The following is a 12,153-nucleotide window of genomic DNA, read 5'->3' on the forward strand; positions in this document are numbered from 1 at the left end:
TATCAGGTACGTCCTGAGTTGCGAGGTCATCTTTGATCTTTTCGGAGAGACCGCTCCAGAAAGCTGCAATGAGAGCCTCCTCGTTCCAGTTCAGTTCTGAGGAAAGGGTGCGAAACTGGATCACGTACTGACTGACCGTACGCGTGCCCTGACGCAGGCGCAGGATCTCCAATGAGGTGGCAGAAGTCCTGCCCAGTTCGTCGAAGATTCTTTGAAAGGTGGCCATGAATTCTGGATAGTTAGATAAGATGGGATCCATCCTCTCCCACAAAGGTGAAGCCCATTCCAACGCTTGCCCGGTAAGTAAAAAAATTATATAGGCTACTTTGGTTCGTGCTGATGGGAAGTTGGCCGACTGTAGTTCGAACTGGATTTCGCGCTGGTTAAGAAACCCGCGGCATTGTTTTGGATTCCCATCAAATTTACTGGGAGGTGGCAAATGCAAACGTGGAAGTGGTACTGGTACAGGAGGAAGTGGGACCGGAAGTGCCAATGTGGGAGCAGCTGTAGATACTTGAGGGGCCGTCATGGCAACACAGAGAGAATCGAGATGTTCGGACATACTCTGCATGAACTGCACGATTTGAGATTGTGTGGCCTCCTGCTTACTTAAGCGAGACCAGATATCTGCAGTTGAATCCCCTCCTGAGGCCTGATCACCCGTCGAATCCATTAGGCCAGTGCTTACTGTCACGTCTGGCAGGGTTTGAGGATCCGGCAGCTGAGATTTGCCCGAGGAGGTAGCAGGCTGTGAATGAACCAGATGAGAGGGCTGGATATAGTTCCTTCGCATGGGATACGGAGCAATGAAGAACATAGGCGAGGTTTGAGAGTCAATGGAAAGTATTTATTATGTACAGGGCTGAGGTAGAGAACCGAGGCTGAAGCACAATGGTTAAAGACGTGGCTGGAGGTGAAGAACTGCGGACTGTGATTCAAAAGATGAGACTGTAGATGATGAACTGTGGAACTGTGGATGGTAGTTGAAAACGTGGCTGGAGACAAGGACTGTGGACTGTGGTTTGGAAAATGAGGCTTGAAGATAATAATCTGCAGGCTATGGTCAGTGGTACAAAGGCGTGGCTGGTGAAGTAGATCTGTGGAGTGTGGCTTGAAAGACGAGACAGAAGACCCGGGGCCGACTGTGCCCAAGGAGTCTTACTGGACCGGGTTTTCCAGGAGCGCTTCCACAGGCAGTAGCAGGCAAGAAACGGCAGGGCTGCAGCAGCAACAGAGAACCGACCAAGCAGGATCAGGAGGAACCAAGATACAGCAGGAATCCTGGGAGCACAGGCTAAAGCACCTACAACAGGGTTGTAACTTGAAGCACTGGCATCCCTGTCCTAAACCAGCCCCCTTTTATAGGGAGAGCCTCCCCTGGATTGGCTGGAAGAAACAGGAAACAGGAACTATGCTTAAAACTTGGTCTCCAACATGGCGGCGCCCAGTAATGCAGACCTTTTTGCAAAGCCACATTGCTCACTGCCCCTGGTCTCCAAGCAACGGTTCAGCAAGAGCGACCCGCTGTAGCGGCGTCCCGCCGCCACGAGCGGACCCCCTCACCGCCGCTACTGCTGCCCACGGATTCGGCGCAGCAGCCCTCCTCCGCCGCTGCCCGCACAACGCCAAGGAAGCCAGCCCTGCGGCCCCAGCGTACCGGTAAGACTCCGGACGCTGACACGGTGGCAGCGGCGTGTAGGATCTCAAACCAGCCATCAGTTCGTGAGGCAATCAGAGCCCGCAGACCGGCAGCCAATCAGGAGCCACCGCTGGCTCCTGCACCCCCTCCATTGATTGAAGGAAGGATAGCAGTAATTTCTTAGTAGCATTGTTATTCGAAAAAATATGGCTGTAGCACTTCCTCCTGTTATTGCTGGGATAAGATTCAGCAACTAGATGGGAGATGACAGTGTCACAAATTCCACTTCAGACAGCAAGTTTAACGTCTGCTTTTGGCAAAAGACATCGTGTAGTGGGACGTATTACTCTATCACAGAATATTCATGGGGCCATTTCAGAGTGATCTACTAAATATTCCTTATTGTCATGTTTTTTACATAATGCATACACACTATATGGGAAATTCACAGCAATTAACTTTGCACCTGATACTGCCGAGGGAATCAGGCAACAATTATGAAATTTAACAGCTGTAAGTTGTATATTACAGATAACAGCTATCCAGGTTCCTAGCAAGCTGTAGGAAGAAAATCTCAGCTGGCACAACAAGAATAATTCATTAACACATTTATTGCTAGAAATAAGAATATACTGTATCTTGTCACACCATTGTATAAATAGTAGTGATGTGCACCGGACATTTTTCGGGTTTTGTGTTTTGGTTTTGGATTCGGTTCCGCGGCCGTGTTTTGGATTCGGAGGCGTTTTGGCAAAACCTCTCTGAAAATTTTTTGTCGGATTCGGGTGTGTTTTGGATTCGGGTGTTTTTTTTATAAAAACCCCTCAAAAACAGCTTAAATCATAGAATTTGGGGGTCATTTTGATCCCATAGTATTATTAACCTCAATAACCATAATTTCCACTCATTTCCAGTCTATTCTGAACACCTCACAATATTATTTTTAGTCCTAAAATTTGCACCGAGGTCGCTGGATGGCTAAGCTAAGTGACCCAAGTGGCCGACACAAACACCTGGCCCATCTAGGAGTGGCACTGCAGTGTCAGACAGGATGGCAGATTAAAAAAATAGTCCCCAAACAGCACATGATGCAAAGAAAAAAAGAGGTGCACCAAGGTCGCTGGATGGCTAAGCTAAGCGACCCAAGTGGCCGACACAAACACCTGGCCCATCTAGGAGTGGCACTGCGGTGTCAGACAGGATGGCACTTCAAAAAATAGTCCCCAAACAGCACATGATGCAAAGAAAAAAAGAGATGCACCAAGGTCGCTGGATGGCTAAGCTAAGCGACCCAAGTGGCCGACACAAACACCTGGCCCATCTAGGAGTGGCACTGCAGTGTCAGACAGGATGGCAGATTAAAAAACAAGTCCCCAAACAGCACATGATGCAAAGAAAAAAAGACGCGCAATGAGGTAGCTGTGTGACTAAGCTAAGCGACCCAAGTGGCCGACACAAACACCTGGCCCATCTAGGAGTGGCACTGCAGTGTCAGATAGGATGGCACTTCAAAAAATAGTCCCCAAACAGCACATGATGCAAAGAAAAATGAAAGAAAAAAGAGGTGCAAGATGGAATTGTCCTTGGGCCCTCCCACCCACCCTTGTGTTGTATAAACAGGACATGCACACTTTAACAAACCCATCATTTCAGCGACAGGGTCTGCCACACGACTGTGACTGAAATGACTGGTTGGTTTGGGCCCACACCAAAAAAGAAGCAATCAATCTCTCCTTGCACAAACTGACTCTACAGAGGCAAGATGTCCACCTCTTCCTCATCGTCCGATTCCTCACCCCTTTCACTGTGTACATCCCCCTCCTCACAGGATTATTAATTCGTCCCCACTGGAATCCACCATCTCAGGTCCCTGTGTACTTTCTGGAGGCAATTGCTGGTGAATGTCTCCACGGAGGAATTGATTATAATTCATTTTGATGAACATCATCTTCTCCACATTTTCTGGAAGTAATCTCGTACGCCGATTGCTGACAAGGTGAGCGGCTGCACTAAACACTCTTTCGGAGTACACACTGGAGGGGGTAACTTAGGTAAAATAAAGCCAGTTTCTGCAAGGGCCTCCAAATTGCCTCTTTTTCCTGCCAGTATACGTACGGACTGTCTGACGTGCCTACTTGGATGCGGTCACTCATATAATCCTCCACCATTCTTTCAATGGTGACAGAATCATATGCAGTGACAGTAGACGACATATCAGTAATCGTTGGCAGGTCCTTCAGTCCGGACCAGATGTCAGCACTCACTCCAGACTGCCCTGAATCACCGCCAGCGGGTGGGCTCGGAATTCTTAGCCTTTTCCTCGCACCCCCAGTTGCGGGAGAATGTGAAGGAGGAGCTGTTGACGGGTCACGTTCCGCTTAACTTGACAATTTTCTCACCAGCAGGTCTTTGAACCTCTGCAGACTTGTGTCTGCCGGAAAGAGAGATACAACGTAGGTTTTTAAATCTAGGATCGAGCACGGTGGCCAAAATGTAGTGCTCTGATTTCAACAGATTGACCACCCGTGAATCCTGGTTAAGCGAATTAAGGGCTCCATCCACAAGTCCCACATGCCTAGCGGAATCACTCTGTTTTAGCTCCTCCTTCAATCTCTCCAGCTTCTTCTGCAAAAGCCTGATGAGGGAAATGACCTGACTCAGGCTGGCAGTGTCTGAACTGACTTCACGTGTGGCAAGTTCAAAGGGTTGCAGAACCTTGCACAACGTTGAAATCATTCTCCACTGCGCTTGAGTCAGGTGCATTCCCCCTCCTTTGCCTATATCGTAGGTAGCTGTATAGGCTTGAATGGCCTTTTGCTGCTCCTCCATCCTCTGAAGCATATAGAGGGTTGAATTCCACCTCGTTACCACCTCTTGCTTCAGATGATGGCAGGGCCGTTTCAGGAGTGTTTGCTGGTGCTCCAGTCTTCGGCACGCGGTGGCTGAATGCCGAAAGTGGCCCGCAATTCTTCGGGCCACCGACAGCATCTCTTGCACGCCCCTGTCATTTTTTAAATAATTCTGCACCACCAAATTCAATGTATGTGCAAAACATGGGACATGCTGGAATTTGCCCACATGTAATGCACGCACAATATTGGTGGCGTTGTCCGATGTCACAAATCCCCAGGAGAGTCCAATTGGGGTAAGCCATTCTGCGATGATGTTCCTCAGTTTCCGTAAGAGGTTGTCAGCTGTGTGCCTCTTCTGGAAAGCGGTGATACAAAGCGTAGCCTGCCTAGGAACGAGTTGGCATTTGCGAGATGCTGCTACTGGTGCCGCTGCTGCTGTTCTTGCTGCGGGAGGCAATACATCTACCCAGTGGGCTGTCACAGTCATATAGTCCTGAGTCTGCCCTGCTCCACATGTCCGTGGTTAAGTGGACATTGGGTACAACTGCATTTTTTAGGACACTGGTGACTCTTTTTCTGACGTCTGTGTACATTTTCGGTATCGCCTGCCTAGAGAAATGGAACCTAGATGGTATTTGGTACCGGGGAGACAGTACCTCAATCAATTCTCTAGTTCCCTGTGAATTAACGGTGGATACCGGAAATACGTTTTTCACCACCCAGGCTGCCAAGGCCTGAGTTATCCGCTTTGCAGCAGGATGACTGCTGTGATATTTCATCTTCCTCGCAAAGGACTGTTGGACAGTCAATTGCTTACTGGAAGTAGTACAAGTGGTCTTCCGACTTCCCCTCTGGGATGACGATCGACTCCCAGCAGCAACAACAGCAGCAGCAGTAGGCGTTACACTCAAGGATGCATCGGAGGAATCCCAGGCAGGAGAGGACTCATCAGACTTGACAGTGACATGGCCTGAAGGACTATTGGCTTTCCTGTCTAAGGAGGAAATTGACACTGAGGGAGTTGGTGGTGTGGTTTGCAGGAGCTTGGTTACAAGAGGAAGGGATTTAGTTGGCAGTGGACTGCTTCCGCTGTCACCCAAAGTTTTTGAACTTGTCAATGACTTCTGATGAATGCGCTCCAGGTGACATATAAGGGAGGATGTTCCTAGGTGGTTAATGTCCTTACTCCTACTTATTACAGCTTGACAAAGGCAACACACGGCTTGACACCAGTTGTCCGCATTTCTGTTGAAATAATTCCACACCGAAGAGGTGATTTTTTTTGTAATTTGACCAGGCATGTCAATGGCCATATTCGTCCCACAGACAACAGGTGTCTCCCCGGGTGCCTAACTTAAACAAACCACCTCACCATCAGAATCCTCCTTGTCAATTTCCTCCCCAGCGCCAGTAACACCCATATCCTCATCCTGGTGTACTTCAACAGTAACATCTTCAATTTGACTATCAGGAACTGGACTGCAGGTGCTCCTTCCAGCACTTGCAGGGGGCGTGCAAATGGTGGAAGGCGCCACCTGTTCCCGTCTAGTGGTGGGAAGGTCAGGCATCGCAACCGACACAATTGGACTCTCCTTGGGGATTTGTGATTTAGAAGAACGCACAGTTTTTTGCTGTGCTTTTGCTAGCTTAAGTCTTTTCCTTTTTCTAGTGGGAGGCTGAGGGCTTCCATCCGCATGTGAAGCTGACCCACTAGTCATGAGGAACATAGGAGAGGGCCTCAGCCGTTCCTTGCCAGTCCGTGTCGTAAATGGCATATTGGCAAGTTTAAGCTTCTCCTCAGACGCTTTTAATTTAGATTTTTGGGTCATTTTACTGAACTTTTGTTTTTTTTATTTTACATGCTCTCTACTATGACATTTGGCATCGGCCTTGGCAGACGACGTTGATGGCATTTCATCGTCTCGGCCATGACTAGTGGCAGCAGCTTCAGCACGAGGTGGAAGTGGATCTTGATCTTTCCCTATTTTACCCTCCACATTTTTGTTCTCCATTTTTTAATGTGTGGAATTATATGCCAGTAATATATCAATAGCAATGGCCTACTACTATATATACTGCGCACAAAAACTTGAATGCACCACAGGTATGGATGGATAGTATACTTGACGACACAGAGGTAGGTAGAACAGTGGCCTACTGTACCGTACTGCTATATATTATATACTGGTGGTCAGCAAAATTATGCACTGTCCTACTACTGTATATATATACTGCGCACAAAAACTTAAATGCACCACAGGTATGGATGGATAGTATACTTGACGACACAGAGGTAGGTAGAGCAGTGGACTACTGTACCGTACTACTATATATTATATACTGGTGGTCAGCAAAATTATGCACTGTCCTACTACTGTATATATATACTGCGCACAAAAACTTAAATGCACCACAGGTATGGATGGATAGTATACTTGACGACACAGAGGTAGGTAGAGCAGTGGACTACTGTACCATACTGATATAATTCTGGTGGTCACTGGTCAGCAAAATTCTGCACTGTCCTCCTACTTTATACTACAATGCAGCACAGATATGGAGCGTTTTTCAGCAGAGAACGTATAATACTGGTGGTCACTGGTCAGCAAATCTCTGCACTGTCCTCCTACTATATAATACTAGTGGTCCCCAGTCCCCACAATAAAGCACACTGAGCACAGATATTTGCAGCACACTGAGCACAGATATGGAGCGTTTTTCAGGCAGAGAACGTATAATACTGGTGGTCACTGGTCAGCAAAACTCTGCACTGTCCTCCTACTATATAATACTGGTTGTCCCCAGTCCCCACAATAAAGCACACTGAGCACAGATATGGAGCATTTTTCAGGCAGAGAATGTAGATATTTGAAGCACACTGAGCACAGATATTTGCAGCACACTGAGCACAGATATTTGCAGCACACTGAGCACAGAAACTGAGAGAACGCCAGCCACGTCCTCTCACTATCATCTCCAATGCACGAGTGAAAAATGTCGGCGACGCGCGGCTCCTTATATACAATACGAATCTTGCGAGAATCCGACAGCGGGATGATGACGTTCGGGCGCGCTCCAGTTAACCGAGCAAGGCGGGAGGATCCGAGTCTGCTCGGAACCGTGCAAAAATTGGTGAAGTTCGGGGGGGTTCGGATCCCGAGGAACCTAACCCGCTTATCACTACTAAATAGTGTTAGGCTTCTTATACACATCGCTAACCAGAGGCGGAACTACCGCCAGTGCAACCAGTACGTTGCACTGGGGCCCGCCTCTGTCCAGGGGCCCAAAGCATGTAATGAGTCAAAATGACTCATTACATGCCGCTGTGTGCTGCGGGCAACCGCTGCCCGCAGCACACAGCCGCCCGGAGAGGAGAGGAGCGCACTGCAGCGGCACGGGGGTAAGGAGGAGGAGGGAGGTGGAGGAGGGAGCCGCAGCAGCGCTTTGTTACTGGTGGAGGCGCTGCTGCTGCTGCTGTCCCACTGCTTCACTATAGGCTGTCTTCCGAGAACAGCCTATAGTGAAGCAGAGGGGCAGCAGCAGCAGCGCCTCCACCAATAACACAGCGCTGCTGCTGCTCCCTCCTCCACCTCCCTCCTCCTCCTTCTCTCCTGCCCGGGAATCATCAGAAGCTGCACCGAGGAGCCTGAGCCAGCGGAGAGGGTAAGTATAATTCATTCTTTCTTTCTTTCTTTCTTTCTTTCTTTCTTTCTTTCTTTCTTTCTGTCTTTCTTGGGACTGCCTGCCGCAATGTGTAAAAATGGGGAATCTGCCTGCCGCAATGTGTAAAAATGGGGAATCTGCCTGCCGCAATGTGTAAAAAGGGGGATTCTGCCTGCCGCAATGTGTAAAGATGGGGAATCTGCCTGCCGCAATGTGTAAAAATGGGGAATCTGCCTGCCGCAATGTGTAAAAATGGGGAATCTGCCTGCCGCAATGTGTAAAAAGGGGGATTCTGCCTGCCGCAATGTGTAAAGATGGGGAATCTGCCTGCCGCAATGTGTAAAAAGGGGGAATCTGCCTGCCGCTATGTGTAAAAATGGGGAATCTGCCTGACGCAATGTGTAAAAATGGGGAATCTGCCTGCCACAATGTGTAAAAATGGGGAATCTGCCTGCCGCTATGTGTAAAAATGGGGGATCTGCCTGCCGCTATGTGTAAAAATGGGGAATCTGCCTGCCGCTATGTGTAAAAACGGGGAATCTGCCTGCCGCAATGTGTAAAAAGGGGGAATCTGCCTGCCGCAATGTGTAAAAAGGGGGAATCTGCCTGCCGTAATGTGTAAAAGGGGGGACGCTGTCTGCCGTAATGTGTAACAAGGGCACGCTGTCTGCCGTAATGTCTAAAAAGGGGACGCTGTCTGCCATTATGTGTAAAAAGGGCGCGCTGTCTGCCGTAATGTGTAAAAAGGGGGACGCTGTCTGCCGTTATGTGTAAAAAGTGTACGCTGTCTGCCGCTATGTTTAACAAGGGCACGCTGTCTGCCGTTATGTGTAAAAAGTGTACGCTGTCTGCTGCTATGTGTAACAAGGGCACGCTGTCTACCGTTATGTGTAAAAAGGGGATGCTGTCTGCCGTAATGTGTAAAAAGGGGACGCTGTCTGCCGTAATGTGTAAAAAGAGGAATCTGTCCGCCGTAAGGTGTAAAGGGGTCTCTACCTGGTGTAGTGGTGCTACTGTGCGGCGTAATTTGAATAATGGAGACTACTGTGCACCGTTTTATGAATTGGTATTATTTTGTGGCCACACCCCTTCCCCACGAAGCCACGCCACTATGTATGTTTGCGCGCGCCTACGTCGCGCACTGCCCCTGTTTTGCATGCAGGGGTGGCGCTCCGATGCTGTTTCTTGCACACAGTGGGGGTCATTCCGAGTTGTTCGCTCGCAAGCGGATTTTAGTAGATTTGCTCATGCTAAGCCGCCGCCTACTGGGAGTGAATCTTAGCATCTTAAAATTGCGAACGATGTATTCGCAATATTGCGATTACACACCTCGTAGCAGTTTCTGAGTAGCTCCAGACTTACTCGGCATCTGCGATCATTTTAGTGCTTGTCGTTCCTGGTTTGACGTCACAAACACACCCAGCGTTCGCCTAGACACTCCCCCGTTTCTCCGGCCATTCCTGCGTTTTTTCCGGAAACGGTAGCGTTTTTTCCCACACGCCCATAAAACGGCCTGTTTCCGCCCAGTAACACCCATTTCCTGTCAATCACATTACGATCGCCAGAACGATGAAAAAGCCGTGAGTAAAATTCCTAACTGCATAGCAAATTTACTTGGCGCAGTCGCAGTGCGGACATTGCGCATGCGCATTAAGCGGAAAATCGCTGCGATGCGAAGATTTTTACCGAGCAAACAACTCGGAATGACCCCACAGTGCTAAAATGTCTAGTTACGGCACTGTTGCTAGGTATCCATTTCTCTGGCCCTGAGCAGGTCCCCCTCACCAGATCCTCTCCAGGGGTGAGGGGGTGGACTTGGATGGGATGGGGGGGGGGGGGCAAAGCATTTTGTAGCACCTGGGCCCACCAGTCGCTAGTTCGGCCACTGTCGCTAACCTACGTTTTTTAGTTTAGCCTTGCCTGATAGCTTGTCAAACTGTATGTGGAAGTGTCCATTTTACAGAAGTTAATGCTTATTATGCTTAATAAATATTCAGAAACCATTTTTTTTCAATAACAAATGTAACTTTATTGCACGTGATTGGAATACCTCATATGCTGTCATATTCTTCCCTATAGAGATTATAATGAGCACCAGGTGATAAAAAAAAATACAGCAAGCAGCATTCGCACAACAAGGAAGCTAATTAAAACAAGATAAATGCTCCTGCCACCATATATTGTGCCTTGTCACATATCATAATGTGCTGTAATATTTATAGTATGTCACATGCTTTAACTAAGCGCTAACAAGCCTTAAGCATTTTGCTCTTACGTCCTAGAGGATACTGAGAATCCATTTATTACCATGGGGTATAGACGGTTTCACTAGGAGCCATGTGCACTTTAAGAATTTGATAGTGTGGGCTGGCTCCTCCCTCTATGCCCCTCCTACCAGACTCGGTTTAGAGAAAATGTGCCCGGAGGAGCCGGTGACGTCGCATGGAAGCTCCTGAAGAGTTTTCTGCACTTATCTGTTTGTTATTTTCAGGCAGGACTGTAGGGCACCAGCCTGCCTGCTTCGTGGGACTTAGGAAAGGGGGGGGAACGGCCCAACCTCTTGAAGGGTTAATGGTCCTGTTCCTGCTGACAGGACACTAGCTCCTGAGGGAACTATTCACAAGCCCCACCACGACGAGTGTACATTCCAGCAGCATGCCGCCACCCTTAACAGAGCCAGAAGAAAGAAGAGTGGTGAGTACTTAGCCGGCGTCCCAGTTAGCAGGTCGCCGGCCATTATAGCAGTATGAGGGTACGAAGACTCACGGCTTCTAACCAGGGCGGACTGCATCTCCAGACTCAGAACACAGTGCAGACGCAACGCTTCTGAGGGAGCGAACTGAGTCTCAGTATACTGTACACAGTACCCACACTGGCAAACACAAACTTAAAACGGTTAGGACTCCATTTTAAGCACTAAATTACCTCAGCCAGTATACAAAAGTGGGAAGACAGCGCGCCTTTGAGGGGGCGAGACTTCACTATGAGCAGATTCAGCAGCTCACTGGCACCATTTTCCCTCTGCAGTGGACACAGACGCTGACTGACAGGGACGCGCAGCTCCACCGGAGTGACTCCAGATTACCTCAGCGGTACCAGGCGGTCATAGCAGAGGGGAGCAATTATTAGTGTACTAAGTCCTCAATCTGGTACTTAGTTTGCGACTCGGCTAAGCTTGGCATTAGCGATAAGGGTGCGGTGTGCTGACTCCATAATATCTCTGTGTCTCCCTGGAAGGGCTCTTTGTGGGTTAATTGTGCTCTTAACCTTTTCCTGTGTGTGTGTGTGCTGTCACTTATAAAATATGTAAGGCAAAGAATGTGTTTCATGTACGGCAGAGTGTTCCTCTTCCCCAGGGGGCTCATTACTGTGTACTCAGTGTAGTGCACCTTCCCAGGTTAGCAGGGCTGAACCAGCATGGCTGGATTCTATTAAAGAAATGATTTCCTATATTTCTACTAAATTGAGAAAGAGACACAATACTTAAGATAGTCTGTGGATGAGTTTATGAACAGAGACTCAGTGGTCTATTTACTAAGCCTTAGATGGAGATAAAGTGCACAGAGACAAAGTACCAGCAGCCAATTAGGAGGTGATTGGTTGTTACTTTATCTCTGTGCACTTTATCTCCATCCAAGGCTTAGTAAATAGAACCCTATGTAAATAGAACCAGCGTCTCAGACCCCTACCATTTGTCCGCAAAAACGTACTCTGTCCCATATCCTGCAGTCTGACTCAGATGATCAAGGGTCAGACATGGAGGAGGGGGAGGTGGACTCAGTAGGGGGGATGCTGCTCTGTCACAGGGAATAGAGGCTCTTATAGAAGCTATCGGAGATGTGCTGCAAATTCCTGATAAGGTGACAGAGGAGTGTGAGGAATCTTATTTTAATGTAAAAAAGAAGTCCTCAGTCACGTTTCCTGTATCAAAGGAACTGGATACCCTGTTTGAAGAATCGTGGGTTAATCCTGATAGTAATTTCAGATCCCTAAAAGGTT

The sequence above is a fragment of the Pseudophryne corroboree genome, chromosome 8 (assembly GCF_028390025.1).
Source record: "Pseudophryne corroboree isolate aPseCor3 chromosome 8, aPseCor3.hap2, whole genome shotgun sequence".
Taxonomy (NCBI): Eukaryota; Metazoa; Chordata; class Amphibia; order Anura; family Myobatrachidae; genus Pseudophryne; species Pseudophryne corroboree.